Below are 14,939 nucleotides of genomic sequence, written 5' to 3' on the forward strand. Positions count from 1 at the left end.
TCTTTGTCATTTTCTTTTCCCTATTTCAGTCAATGCATTCCTACAAAAATCTTCACAATACTAAGCATTTTATTTAATTTTTAAGATAACTTATTCTAAAGTTCATAGAACCAGATGTTTATTCTTAAATTGTATTCAACACTTGTTTGATGAAAATTATTTGGAAAGCATGGAGAAAACAATTAGGTGCTGCTGAGATTTGAACTCAGGATTTCATGTTTACGAGACAGGAGCTTTAACCACTAAGCCACAGCACCAACGGTAATAGTGAAAAAATGCATAAATCATTTATTGTTGAAGATGAAAATGTGTTTTCTGCTATAAATTCTTCTTTATATGTATTGTAATCTTAAACACGAAAAGATACTCAATCACTACGCAAGGATTAATATGTTTTAATAAACAGGTACTCTTATAAAACTCAATTTCATTTCTTGAATTCTTTACAATTTTTTTTCATAAAGGTATTACTATTGCTCCAATCTAGGTAGAAATTTCATCTACGTCTTTCTCATAGATATGTATTTTTTTCATTTTGCAATAACAGTAATCATTCTATAATCTTGAAAATACTTGGGTTTTTATAAGGTTTAAGATGATCTGTTCAACAGTAAGATGAATCAGACTTTTATATTTTAATTGTATCGGAATAAGACTGTAGGAGAGTAGGGTCTGCTATCCTATGGTCACCCCAAAATTTTTGCTTTTTGCTTCACTGGTTTCTGACTTAATGTGGCTGTGGGCCTGCTAATCAGACCCACAGCCTGCTGTTCTCTCTCTAAATTGATGCCAATGCACTCTAGGTGCATTACGAATTGGAACTGGTTCACCTTATGAGCCCCTGTAATAGTGCACCCTAGGTGCCCAGGGCATAGGTGTATCCAAGGCCTACCAGGGGCTGCAGCACGTATTGTGCCACCCCTGGCCTGGCCTCCATCTTTGACACAACTGGCTGAACACTCAGCTGGGGTAAGTCGGTGTAACCACCTCTTACTTAGGTACAGTATGCCTGTGCCTAACCCTAAACTGGACACATATGTTCCTATCAGCCACTCCTATGGAAGGCCTCATCAATCCTGGAGGCAGAGTGCTTGGAAATATGTGAGATGGTGCTCTAGCATGAGCTGAGCCTGTCTGCAGCTGTCGGGAACCACTCCCTAAGCTGTTCCGGGATATTGCCATACCATATACTCTTAAGTGCATTATAATCCTCGCGGTTAAATGCTATCTTTGGTTTGGCTTTATCAAAACATGTCGAGTAAGGTGTCATACGAATTGGAATACTATCCCCTCGCCAGTTCTGGCGACGGGGATAGCATTCCACCCTTCTAGAGGGACACGACATGTGTGTAGCCTTAACCCCGGTTAAAGTTAAACAGAGCCTCAGCTCCACAAAATGGACGCTGCCACCACAGACACAAGTCTGGCCTCCTGCTGCTGACCGAAACTCGGCAGATGGTGGTCTGGACAAAGGGTTTCCTGCCTTGGGAGGTGCGAGCACCACCCCAGACAGGATTTTGTGTATTAGGTAGGACAGGGCTGAAAAGAATCAGACATGCCCGGGGCACACAAGGTGTCCCCGTGCATAGGCCAGCCCAAACCGGTTCTGGGGCCTTCCAGCCCCAGTCCTGGCGCGGAGCTGGACAAAGGAAAGGGGGTGTAACCGCCCCCCTTCCTGGTTCCTCCCAGAGGAGGGACCTAGTAGGTGATCCACCCCCTAGATTGGAATAAGAGGGGGAGCAGTGCCATTGCACAGCAGATCATCCCGAAATCAACTTAAACTAAGAGGAAGACTGGACTTCGACATTCTGCTGCACAGAAGACTGAAGAAGAATCTCCCTTGTGGCCAAGGAGTGACCACCCTGTGAACACAGGTACCAACCAGCAACTCGACGTCTGCTTTGCCGCCGCCTCCCGCCGGAGCCCGAGCCCAGAGCCCGACAAGAACCAGATTCCCAGACCTCTCAGAGCCCGATCCACAGTCCCTGCAAAGAAGGGACCCGTGGAGGCACCGAGTGACGTGGGACCGGACCTCTTGAAAGACACCCGAAAAGCTGACTGCGCAGCTTCTGAGGCATCCTCGACGTTGTGCTTTGGGGATTGAGAACCCCCACCACCGAGCAGCCCTTGCACCGAAGATCAGCCCCCCAGCATCTCCACGATCTGCGTGGGGCCCTTTTGCACTGTGCCACTCGACGCGCCATCCCGGCCACTAGCCACGCGGCCAGCGGCCATCTTGGCGACGAACCCGAAGATTTAAACAGCAGGTCTGGTTGCTCCAGACCTACCCAAGCTCCTGTGAAAAGGAGCACCCGCTCTGACCTTGCTGGTCCGAGTGAACAGCATCTTTCAACTCCTGCGTGGCTTGCATTTGCCAAGGCCTGTTTGCTCCGATCAGGTCGCCGACACCGCCAACAGCGAGAGGCCTACGTGGGACAGCTCGTGACCGACTCCTGGACGTCCTCGACCCCGGGTATCCACGTGGCTGCAGAAAGAAGCTACCCGACAACGCCTGTTTGCACCCGACATCACCTGGTTCCACTCTGGTTCCACGGCAGTCACTGGCTAGTGACTTTGAACACTGTCCCCTCTGCTTTCAGGTCTTCACATCTTCAGATCCACCCTTGGATCCACCGGAACTCTTCTCATCGAGCCGCCTGCAGCATCTCCTGCTCCAAGCACCATCGACCAGCGTGACGAAACCCGACACATCTTCGACCCTGTGCACCCGCTTCCTGTGGGTGAGGTAACTCAGCTCCGCCGGTGCTCCTGCACTGGTACACATCCCAAGGGCCTGTGTTTTAAGTTTCAGCTCCGTAGGTCACTCGGAAGGTTCCTAACTTTCTAACTTTGTGCTTTTTACGCACCATAGACTTTGTATTGAGAAGTGCGTGCACTTTGAACACTGCACCCGAGTCCCGTGGGCCTTTCCCGACTTAGTTAACTCCAGTCTCGAATAGCTCCAGCGATTCCCAAGGCCCTAGGCCTCTTCACTTTCCTCCTGGTATCTCTTATACCACTTATTTAGTATATGGTTTAGGTGGCCCCTAGGGCTCATCCATATTGTGCAACTTTTGTGTATTTTAAACTGTCTTGTGATTTTACGCTTGTGCTTCTGTGCTCATAAAGAGTCCAGGGGATTTTATAGTTAATAAATCAATATATATTTTCAATATATATCTGTGTGGTGTCCCTTTCATTTGGTATTCAAGGGGGTTGTGTATGGTATAACAGCTGGCTTCACATGCCTTTCAGAGTTTAGCCTAAGACTGCTTTGTCCACGTTACCACTAGGATAACTGGTCTACAAGGTTGAATTACAACCATCATCATAAGGGTTGCTTGGCATGGTACAAAGTGATCACTAGAACTAGTGAGCATTATATACCAGGCCAACTTCTCACATTGGTGGCAGCGGTGGGATCTGAGCTTGCTGTTGTTTTACCATTACAATCTTTGAGATTATCATTTGAAAGATCATACAGGTACCTGCTAGGTACATATAAAACAAGACTAGTATACTTAAGTTCTACTGAACTTAGTTGTTGTAGAGCAAAGGGAGTAGCACACCCTAGCTACAACTACTAGATAGGTTTAGTAGGTAAACACCAGTGTAGGTAGATTGCAACACATCCACCCACACTAGAGCAATGTCTGGAACAGAGGGGTCCAGTGGACTTACTCCTGTTGAGAGTGACCCTCCAAGGGCACCATCCCAGTTTGCTATTTTTCCTTTTAAGGAATTAAGACAGCTTTGTGTCTTAAGGGGTCTGAAGACAGGGCCTACCCCTACTACAGACCACCTAAGAGAGCTCTTGGATCAGTCTGAGGCTCTAAAGACCTCTAAAGCAAACCCCACAGGGAATGCTGAAGGAGGCCATCCTTCAGAGGATGACACTGTAGACACCCCTACCCCTATCATCCTAGTAGATGAGGAAGCCTCCACCACTGGAGCTCCTCAAGTAGATGTAGAGGAAGAGGAAGAAGAAGAGGAGGAGGAGGTGGAAAGCAGTGAGTCAGATGATGACAGAGATAGTCAGGTGCTGGTCAGTAGACTGAACCAGGCTAACTTAAGTCAACTTGGGAATGAATCAGGTAACAACCCATTCAGACCCCCAGGTGGACTTAACCAGGGCCATAGGAGGAGAAGGCATCACTCAGGTGAATCCAACACCTCCCATGTCTCTAGAGGCTCTCATGGTCACTCCAGAAAGGAGATGACTAGCCCTCAGAGAAGGGAACATGAGGCCAAGATGAGAGAGGCTGAGCTTAGGATCCAGAGGCAAGAGTTAGAGGTTGCCCTGGCTAAGGAGAAACTTGCTAGAGCAAGACAGCCTAGAGAGAGTGGGGTAATAGAACCCACTGGTGGCAGCAATATCCCCAAGGATAAAGACAGGTCTTTTGATAATAGAAACCTGAGTAAGATTGTGCCCCCCTACAAAGCTGGGGATGACATCCATAAATGGATTACTGCAATGGAGAGAGCCTGCAGAGTACAGCAGATCCCTCAGGAGCAGTGGGCAGCAATCTTGTGGCTCTCCTTTGAAGGTAGAGGCCGAGACAGACTCCTCACAGTTAGTGATGGGGATTCTAGAAACTACCTGGTCCTGAAGAGTGCTCTGATTGATGGGTTAGGCTTAACCACTGAACAGTACAGGTTAATGTTCAGAGATACCCAGAAGACACAGACTCAGGACTGGTCTGAATTTGTTGAGTGTGCCACTAAGGCTCTGGAGGGATGGTTGCTGGGAAGCAAGGTTACAGACTATGAAGGATTGTACAATTTGCTGATGAGAGAACAAATTTTAAATAATTGTCAGAACCAGCAGTTGCATCAACATTTGGTTGACTCAGATTTGACCTCTCCCCAAGAATTGGGAAAGAGGGCAGATAAATGGGTAAGAACCAGAGTTAAGCAAAAGAACCAGAACCAGAACCAGGGTGGTGACCAGAAGAAAACAGACCAGAAGGGTGGGGAGCAGAAAGCTAAAGACCAGAAGTCTTCAACAGGGCCCCAAACTGAGACAGAGGGTGGGTCCCAAACTTCCAAGAAGAAGAAGAAAGAAGGTCAGAAGAAACCCTGGTGTAAAACTTGTAAGAACACCTCTCACTGGACAAGTGAGTGTAAAAAGGGTGGAGCCCCCAACACTGCAGCCCCTAAGGCACCTGCACCCACTAGTACAGTTAGCAGTGTTGGTCCTCAAGCCAAGGGTTTAGTGGGAATCACTTTGGGAACTGAAGGAGATTCTGACCTAGTCAGAACCCTTACACAGGCTGTTCTGGTTTGTGAAGGGGACATAGATTTGACCCCTGACATAAGTCCCAGTAACCTGGGCAAATACAGACAGACACCTTTGATTAACAACAAAGTGGCTCAAGCTTACAGGGACACATGTGCCAGTGTCACTATGGTGACACCTAACTTTGTGGACCCTGGACAATACATGCCAGGCGATGATTACCTGGTGACCAATGCCAGCAATGTCACTACTACACATAGTGTGGCACTTGTTAACTTTTCCTGGGGAGGGGTAACTGGCCTAAAGAAAGTTGTGGTTAGTGCTGATCTCCCGGTAGAATGTTTGTTGGGCAATGACCTGGAGAACTCTCTATGGTCAGAAGTTGAGTACAGGACTCATGCAGAGATGTTAGGGATATCATCACATGTCCTTGCTGTGACCAGGTCACAGGCCAAAAAGTGCCTCTCTGAACCTCAGGTCTTGGATCCTGGAACAATGGACCAAGTACCTCCCAAGAAGAAGAACAGGAGGGTTAAGGCTGTGCCTTCCCAACTGCCTACAAGTGAGGATCAGGCTTCACAGGAAACTGATCTAGAGACCCCTGAAGGAACTGTCCCTGAAGAACTTGAACCTGATCAGGTTGAGTTTCTGGGGACAGGGGGACCTTCTAGGGCAGACTTGGGGCAGGCTCAGTTAACCTGTCCTTCTCTTGAACCCCTCAGACAGCAGGCTGCTGCTGAGGCTGCTGGGAATGCTCAAGGTGCCCATAAAGTATATTGGGACGATGGACTCCTTTATTCAGAGGCTAGAGACCCCAAGCCTGGTGCTACCAGGAGGTTGGTTATACCTCTGCAATTTAGGGGCTTCCTACTCACCTTGGCCCATGATATTCCTTTAGCAGGACACCTAGGCCAGAACAAGACTTGGGACAGGCTTGTCCCTCACTTTCACTGGCCTCACATGTCTGAAGACACCAAGGAGTTTTGTCGCTCCTGTGAAACCTGCCAAGCCAGTGGTAAAGCAGGTGGAACAACAAAGGCCCCCCTGATACCACTACCTGTGGTGGGGGTTCCCTTTGAGAGAGTGGGGATTGATATTGTTGGTCCAATGGATCCCCCTACAGCATCTGGGCACAGATTCATACTGGTGGTAGTGGATCATGCCACCAGGTACCCAGAGGCAATTCCCCTTAGGACCACAACAGCTCCTGTTGTGGCCAGGGCCTTACTTGGAGTTTTCTCCAGAGTGGGGTTTCCTAAGGAGGTAATATCAGATAGAGGTACCAACTTCATGTCTGGATATTTGACAGCTATGTGGAAGGAATGTGGTGTAAACTACAAGTTCACCACTCCTTATCACCCACAATGCAATGGGCTTGTTGAGAGATTTAACAAGACCCTAAAGGGCATGATTAAAGGATTACCTGAAAAGCTCAGGCGAAGATGGGACATCCTTCTGCCCTGCCTTTTGTTCGCTTACAGAGAGGTCCCTCAAAAGGGGGTTGGCTTCAGCCCCTTTGAATTGTTGTTTGGGCACCCTGTAAGAGGACCCCTGTGTCTTGTGAAGGAAGGATGGGAGTTACCTCTCAAAAAGCCTAAACAGGACATAGTGGACTATGTACTTGGTCTCCGCTCCAGGATGGCAGAGTACATGGAAAAGGCATCCAAAAACCTTGAGGCTAGCCAAGAATTACAAAAAGCTTGGCATGACCAAAAGGCTGTCCTTGTTGAATTTCAGCCTGGACAGAAGGTATGGGTGTTGGAGCCAGTGGCCCCAGCAGCACTCCAAGACAAATGGTCTGGACCCCATACAATTCTGGAAAAGAAGGGAGAGGTTACCTACTTGGTGGACCTAGGAACTCCCAGGAGCCCCCACAGGGTGCTCCATGTGAACAGATTGAAGGCATATGTCAGCAGGGCAGACATGGGCTTGCTCATGGCTACAGATGAGGGACAGGAGGAAGAGAGTGACCCTCTCCCAGACCTGCTCACTCAGAACCCTGAGGATGGCTCAGTTGATGGTGTGGCCTTAGGTGGCAGCCTCACTGAACATCAGCAACATGACTGCAGACAAGTTCTACAGGCATACAGGCATATGTTCTCCTTGACCCCCAGTCAGACTAACTGGTGTACCCATGTGGTGGACACTGGTGACAGTCTTCCTGTAAAGAGCAAGATTTACAGGCAACCTGACCACGTCAGGGACTGTATAAAGACTGAGGTGCAAAAGATGCTGGAATTAGGTGTCATTGAGCCTTCAGAGAGCCCCTGGGCTAGCCCAGTGGTTCTGGTCCCCAAACCTCACACCAAAGATGGCAAGAGAGAGATGAGGTTCTGTGTGGATTACAGAGGACTCAATGCTGTCACCAGGACAGATGCACACCCTATTCCAAGGGCAGATGAGCTCATTGACAAGTTGGCTTCTGCCAAATATTTGAGCACATTTGACTTGACAGCTGGCTACTGGCAAATCAGGTTAGCTGAGGAGTCTAAAGCCAAGACAGCATTTTCTACCCCTAGTGGGCATTATCAGTTTGTGGTGATGCCCTTTGGTTTGAAAAATGCACCTGCCACCTTCCAAAGGTTGGTGAACCAAGTCCTCACTGGGTTGGATGACTTTTGTGCAGCTTATCTGGACGATATTGCTGTCTTTAGCTCCACCTGGGAGGATCACCTGATCCACCTGAAGGAAGTGCTTGAGGCTCTGCAGAAGGCAGGCCTCACTATCAAGGCAACAAAGTGCCAGATAGGGCAGAGCAAGGTTGTATACCTGGGCCACCTTGTAGGTGGAGGCCAAGTTCAACCACTGGAGAGTAAGATCCAGACCATCAAGGACTGGTCCCCTCCAACTACCCAGACTCAGGTCAGAGCTTTCTTGGGCCTGACTGGGTACTACAGGAAGTTTGTTAAGAACTATGGGTCCATTGTGACTCCTCTTAATGATCTGACATCCAAGAAGATGCCCAAAAAGGTTCAGTGGACAGAAATCTGTCAAAAGGCATTTGATGACCTGAAGAAGGCCATGTGCTCTGCACCTATCCTGAAGAGTCCTGACTACTCAAGAGAGTTCATTGTCCAAACAGATGCTTCTGAGTTGGGAGTGGGAGCAGTGCTTTCACAGCTTAATGTAGATGGCCAGGACCAGCCCATTGCTTTCATTAGCAGAAGGCTGACCCCCAGAGAGAAACGTTGGTCAGCTATAGAGAGGGAGGCCTTTGCTGTGGTGTGGGCCCTGAAGAAGTTGAGACCATACTTATTTGGCACTCACTTCAAGATTCAGACCGACCATAAGCCCCTCCTATGGCTTAATCAGATGAAGGGTGAAAACCCCAAACTACTCAGGTGGTCCATTTCCCTACAGGGGATGGACTTTACAGTGGAGCACCGCCCAGGGACTGACCATGGCAACGCAGATGGTCTCTCCAGGTACTTCCACTTAGAACATGAAGACACAACTGGTCAAGGTTAGTCTAATGTCCCTGCGTTTGGGGGGGGGTTATGTAGGAGAGTAGGGTCTGCTATCCTATGGTCACCCCAAAATTTTTGCTTTTTGCTTCACTGGTTTCTGACTTAATGTGGCTGTGGGCCTGCTAATCAGACCCACAGCCTGCTGTTCTCTCTCTAAATTGATGCCAATGCACTCTAGGTGCATTACGAATTGGAACTGGTTCACCTTATGAGCCCCTGTAATAGTGCACCCTAGGTGCCCAGGGCATAGGTGTATCCAAGGCCTACCAGGGGCTGCAGCACGTATTGTGCCACCCCTGGCCTGGCCTCCATCTTTGACACAACTGGCTGAACACTCAGCTGGGGTAAGTCGGTGTAACCACCTCTTACTTAGGTACAGTATGCCTGTGCCTAACCCTAAACTGGACACATATGTTCCTATCAGCCACTCCTATGGAAGGCCTCATCAATCCTGGAGGCAGAGTGCTTGGAAATATGTGAGATGGTGCTCTAGCATGAGCTGAGCCTGTCTGCAGCTGTCGGGAACCACTCCCTAAGCTGTTCCGGGATATTGCCATACCATATACTCTTAAGTGCATTATAATCCTCGCGGTTAAATGCTATCTTTGGTTTGGCTTTATCAAAACATGTCGAGTAAGGTGTCATACGAATTGGAATACTATCCCCTCGCCAGTTCTGGCGACGGGGATAGCATTCCACCCTTCTAGAGGGACACGACATGTGTGTAGCCTTAACCCCGGTTAAAGTTAAACAGAGCCTCAGCTCCACAAAATGGACGCTGCCACCACAGACACAAGTCTGGCCTCCTGCTGCTGACCGAAACTCGGCAGATGGTGGTCTGGACAAAGGGTTTCCTGCCTTGGGAGGTGCGAGCACCACCCCAGACAGGATTTTGTGTATTAGGTAGGACAGGGCTGAAAAGAATCAGACATGCCCGGGGCACACAAGGTGTCCCCGTGCATAGGCCAGCCCAAACCGGTTCTGGGGCCTTCCAGCCCCAGTCCTGGCGCGGAGCTGGACAAAGGAAAGGGGGTGTAACCGCCCCCCTTCCTGGTTCCTCCCAGAGGAGGGACCTAGTAGGTGATCCACCCCCTAGATTGGAATAAGAGGGGGAGCAGTGCCATTGCACAGCAGATCATCCCGAAATCAACTTAAACTAAGAGGAAGACTGGACTTCGACATTCTGCTGCACAGAAGACTGAAGAAGAATCTCCCTTGTGGCCAAGGAGTGACCACCCTGTGAACACAGGTACCAACCAGCAACTCGACGTCTGCTTTGCCGCCGCCTCCCGCCGGAGCCCGAGCCCAGAGCCCGACAAGAACCAGATTCCCAGACCTCTCAGAGCCCGATCCACAGTCCCTGCAAAGAAGGGACCCGTGGAGGCACCGAGTGACGTGGGACCGGACCTCTTGAAAGACACCCGAAAAGCTGACTGCGCAGCTTCTGAGGCATCCTCGACGTTGTGCTTTGGGGATTGAGAACCCCCACCACCGAGCAGCCCTTGCACCGAAGATCAGCCCCCCAGCATCTCCACGATCTGCGTGGGGCCCTTTTGCACTGTGCCACTCGACGCGCCATCCCGGCCACTAGCCACGCGGCCAGCGGCCATCTTGGCGACGAACCCGAAGATTTAAACAGCAGGTCTGGTTGCTCCAGACCTACCCAAGCTCCTGTGAAAAGGAGCACCCGCTCTGACCTTGCTGGTCCGAGTGAACAGCATCTTTCAACTCCTGCGTGGCTTGCATTTGCCAAGGCCTGTTTGCTCCGATCAGGTCGCCGACACCGCCAACAGCGAGAGGCCTACGTGGGACAGCTCGTGACCGACTCCTGGACGTCCTCGACCCCGGGTATCCACGTGGCTGCAGAAAGAAGCTACCCGACAACGCCTGTTTGCACCCGACATCACCTGGTTCCACTCTGGTTCCACGGCAGTCACTGGCTAGTGACTTTGAACACTGTCCCCTCTGCTTTCAGGTCTTCACATCTTCAGATCCACCCTTGGATCCACCGGAACTCTTCTCATCGAGCCGCCTGCAGCATCTCCTGCTCCAAGCACCATCGACCAGCGTGACGAAACCCGACACATCTTCGACCCTGTGCACCCGCTTCCTGTGGGTGAGGTAACTCAGCTCCGCCGGTGCTCCTGCACTGGTACACATCCCAAGGGCCTGTGTTTTAAGTTTCAGCTCCGTAGGTCACTCGGAAGGTTCCTAACTTTCTAACTTTGTGCTTTTTACGCACCATAGACTTTGTATTGAGAAGTGCGTGCACTTTGAACACTGCACCCGAGTCCCGTGGGCCTTTCCCGACTTAGTTAACTCCAGTCTCGAATAGCTCCAGCGATTCCCAAGGCCCTAGGCCTCTTCACTTTCCTCCTGGTATCTCTTATACCACTTATTTAGTATATGGTTTAGGTGGCCCCTAGGGCTCATCCATATTGTGCAACTTTTGTGTATTTTAAACTGTCTTGTGATTTTACGCTTGTGCTTCTGTGCTCATAAAGAGTCCAGGGGATTTTATAGTTAATAAATCAATATATATTTTCAATATATATCTGTGTGGTGTCCCTTTCATTTGGTATTCAAGGGGGTTGTGTATGGTATAACAGCTGGCTTCACATGCCTTTCAGAGTTTAGCCTAAGACTGCTTTGTCCACGTTACCACTAGGATAACTGGTCTACAAGGTTGAATTACAACCATCATCATAAGGGTTGCTTGGCATGGTACAAAGTGATCACTAGAACTAGTGAGCATTATATACCAGGCCAACTTCTCACAAAGACCAAATGAAAATGATTTGTTAAATAACAATGAGAAAACCAAGACACTGCTGAGAGTTGAACTCAGGATCTCCTGTTTACTAGACAGGTGCTTTAACGAGCTAAGCCACAGCACCCACTTGATTCTTAATTTTGAAAAATGTTCTTTATGGTGTTCAAGAGAATATTGATTTTTCACTTTCATATTCTTTTCTAAGTTCACACACTTCTCTACTCAAACACTTAAGTTGAATGAAGACTCTTCACTTATTCAAAAACACCTCTCTAATTTGAAGTTTACCCTATTCATATCATTTTAAAATATACCTTGCTGAAGAATGGATTAGTTGAATTCAACAATAGAGTGATCATTCACCTCTATCTTGTTCTTTGTCATTTTCTTTTCCCTATTTCAGTCAATGCATTCCTACAAAAATCTTCACAATACCAATCATTTTATTTTATTTTTAAGATAACTTATTCTAAAGTTCATAGAACCAGATGTTTATTCTTAAATTGTATTCAACATGTGTTTGATGAAAATTATTCGGAAAGCATGGAGAAAACAGTTAGGTGCTGCTGAGATTTGAACTCAGGATTTCCTGTTTACGAGACAGGCGTTTTAAACACTAAGCCACAGCACCAACGTTAATAGTAAAAAATGCATAAATAATTTATTGTTGATGATGAAAATGTGTTTTCTGCTATAAATTCTTCTTTATATGTATTGTAATCTTAAACACGAAAAGATACTCAATCACTACGCAAGGATTAATATGTTTTAATAAACAGGTACTCTTATAAAACCCAATTTCATTTCTTGAATTCTTTACAATTTTGTTTCATGAAGGTATTAATATTGCTCAAATCTAGGTAGAAATTTTATCTACGTCTTTCTCATAGATATGTAGTTTTTTTTAATTTTGCAATAACAGTATTCATTCTATGATCTTGAAAATACTTGGGTTTTTATAAGGTTTAAGATGATCTGTTCAACAGTAAGATGAATCAGACTTTTAATATTTTAATTGTATCGGAATAAGACCTAATGAAAATGATTTGTTAAATAACAATGAGAAAAGCAAGATACTGCTGAGAGTTGAACTCAGGATCTCCTGTTTACTAGACAGGCACTTTAGCCAGCTAAGCCACAACACCCACTTGATTCTTAAATTTGAAACACTTTTCTTTATGGTGTTGAAGAGAATATTGCTTTTTCACTTTCATATTCTTTTCTAAGTGCACACACTTCTCTACTCAAACACTTAAGATGAATGAAGACTCTTCACTTATTCAAAAACACCTCTCTAATTTGAAGTTTACCCTATTCATATCATTTTAAAATATACCTTGCTAAAGAATGGGATAGTTGAATTCAACAATAGAGTGATCATTCACCTCTATCTTGTTCTTTGTCATTTTCTATTCCCTATTTCAGTCAATGCATTCCTACAAAAATCTTCACAATACCAAGCATTTTCTTTAATTTTTAAGATAACTTATTCTAAAGTTCATAGAACCAGATGTTTATTCTTAAATTGTATTCAATACTTGTTTGATGAAAATTATTTGGATAGCATGGAGAAAACAATTAGGTGCTGCTGAGATTTGAACTCAGGATTTCCTGTTTACGAGACAAGAGCTTTAACCACTATGCCACAGCACCAACAGTAATAGTAAAAAAATGCATACATCATTTATTGTTGATGATGAAAATGTGTTTTCTGCTATAAATTCTTCTTTATATGTATTGTAATCTTAAACACGAAAAGATACTCAATCACTACGCAAGGATTAATATGTTTTAATAAACAGGTACTCTTATAAAACTCAATTTCATTTCTTGAATTCTTTACAATTTTATTCATGAAGGTATTAATATTGCTCAAATCTAGGTTGAAATTTCATCTACGTTTTTCTCATAGATATGTAGTTTTTTTCATTTTGCAATAACAGTATTCATTCTATAATCTTGAAAATACTTGGGTTTTTATAAGGTTTAAGATGATCTGTTCAACAGTAAGATGAATCAGACTTTTATATTTTAATTGTATTGGAATAAGACCTAATGAAAATGATTTGTTATATTACAATGAGCAAAGCAAGGCACTGCTGAGAGTTTAACTCAGGATCTCCTGTTTACTAGACAGGCGCTTTAACCAGCTAAGCCACAGCACCCACTTGATTCTTAATTTTGAAACACTTTCCTTTATGGTGTTCAAGAGAATATTGCTTTTTCACTTTCATATTCTTTTCTAAGTTCACACACTTCTCTACTCAAACACTTAAGATGAATGAAGACTCTTCACTTATTCAAAAACACCTATCTAATTTGAAGTTTACCCTATTCATATCATTTTAAAATATACCTTGCTAAAGAATGGATTAGTTGAATTCAACAATAGAGTGATCATTCACCTCTATCTTGTTCTTTGTCATTTTCTTTTCCCTATTTCAGTCAATGCATTCCTACAAAAATCTTCACAATACCAATCATTTTATTTAATTGTTAAGATAACTTATTCTAAAGTTCATAGAACCAGATGTTTATTCTTAAATTGTATTCAACATGTGTTTGATGAAAATTATTCGGAAAGCATGGAGAAAACAGTTAGGTGCTGCTGAGATTTGAACTCAGGATTTCCTGTTTACGAGACAGGCGCTTTAACCACTAAGCCACAGCACCAACGTTAATAGTAGAAAATGCATAAATAATTTATTGTTGATGATGAAAATGTGTTTTCTGCTATAAATTCTTGTTTATATGTATTGTAATCTTAAACACGAAAAGATACTCAATCACTACGCAAGGATTAATATGTTTTAATAAGCAGGTACTCTTATAAAACCGAATTTCATTTCTTGAATTCTTTACAATTTTATTCATGAAGGTATTAATATTGCTCAAATCTAGGTAGAAATTTCATCTACGTCTTTCTCATAGATATGTAGTTTTTTTCATTTTGCAATAACAGTATTCATTCTATAATCTTGAAAATACTTGGGTTTTTATAAGGTTTAAGATGATCTTTTTAGCAGTAAGATGAATCAGACTTTTATAATTAAATTGTATCGGAATAAGACCTAATGAAAATGATGTGTTATATAACAATGAGAAAAGCAAGGCGCTGCTAAGAGTTGAACTCAGGATCTCCCGTTTACTAGGCAGGCACTTCAAGCAGCTAAGCCACAGCACCCATTTGTTTCTTAGCTTTGAAACACTTTTCTTTATGGTGTTCAAGAGAAGATTGCTTTTTCACTTTCATATTCTTTTCTAAGTTCACACACTTCTCTACTCAAACACTTAAGATGAATGAAGACTCTTCATTTATTCAAAAACACCTCTCTAATTTGAAGTTTACCCTATTCTTATCATTTTAAACTATACCTTGCTGAAGAATGGATTAGTTGAATTCAACAATAGAGTGATCATTCACCTCTATCTTGTTCTTTGTCATTTTCTTTTCCCTATT

The 14,939-nt window shown here is 45.1% G+C and overlaps 2 non-coding genes across 2 annotated transcripts; both read right to left on the reverse strand.

Moving 5' to 3' along the window:
• Positions 1–184: 184 nt before the first annotated feature.
• TRNAT-CGU (transfer RNA threonine (anticodon CGU)) lies at positions 185–257 on the reverse strand. Its single transcript has one exon. It is a non-coding gene; the product is annotated as a tRNA-Thr (tRNA).
• Positions 258–14,079: 13,822 nt separating this feature from the next.
• TRNAT-CGU (transfer RNA threonine (anticodon CGU)) lies at positions 14,080–14,152 on the reverse strand. Its single transcript has one exon. It is a non-coding gene; the product is annotated as a tRNA-Thr (tRNA).
• Positions 14,153–14,939: the final 787 nt, after the last annotated feature.

This window comes from Lissotriton vulgaris, chromosome 12 (assembly GCF_964263255.1).
Source record: "Lissotriton vulgaris chromosome 12, aLisVul1.2, whole genome shotgun sequence".
NCBI classification, from domain to species: Eukaryota; Metazoa; Chordata; class Amphibia; order Caudata; family Salamandridae; genus Lissotriton; species Lissotriton vulgaris.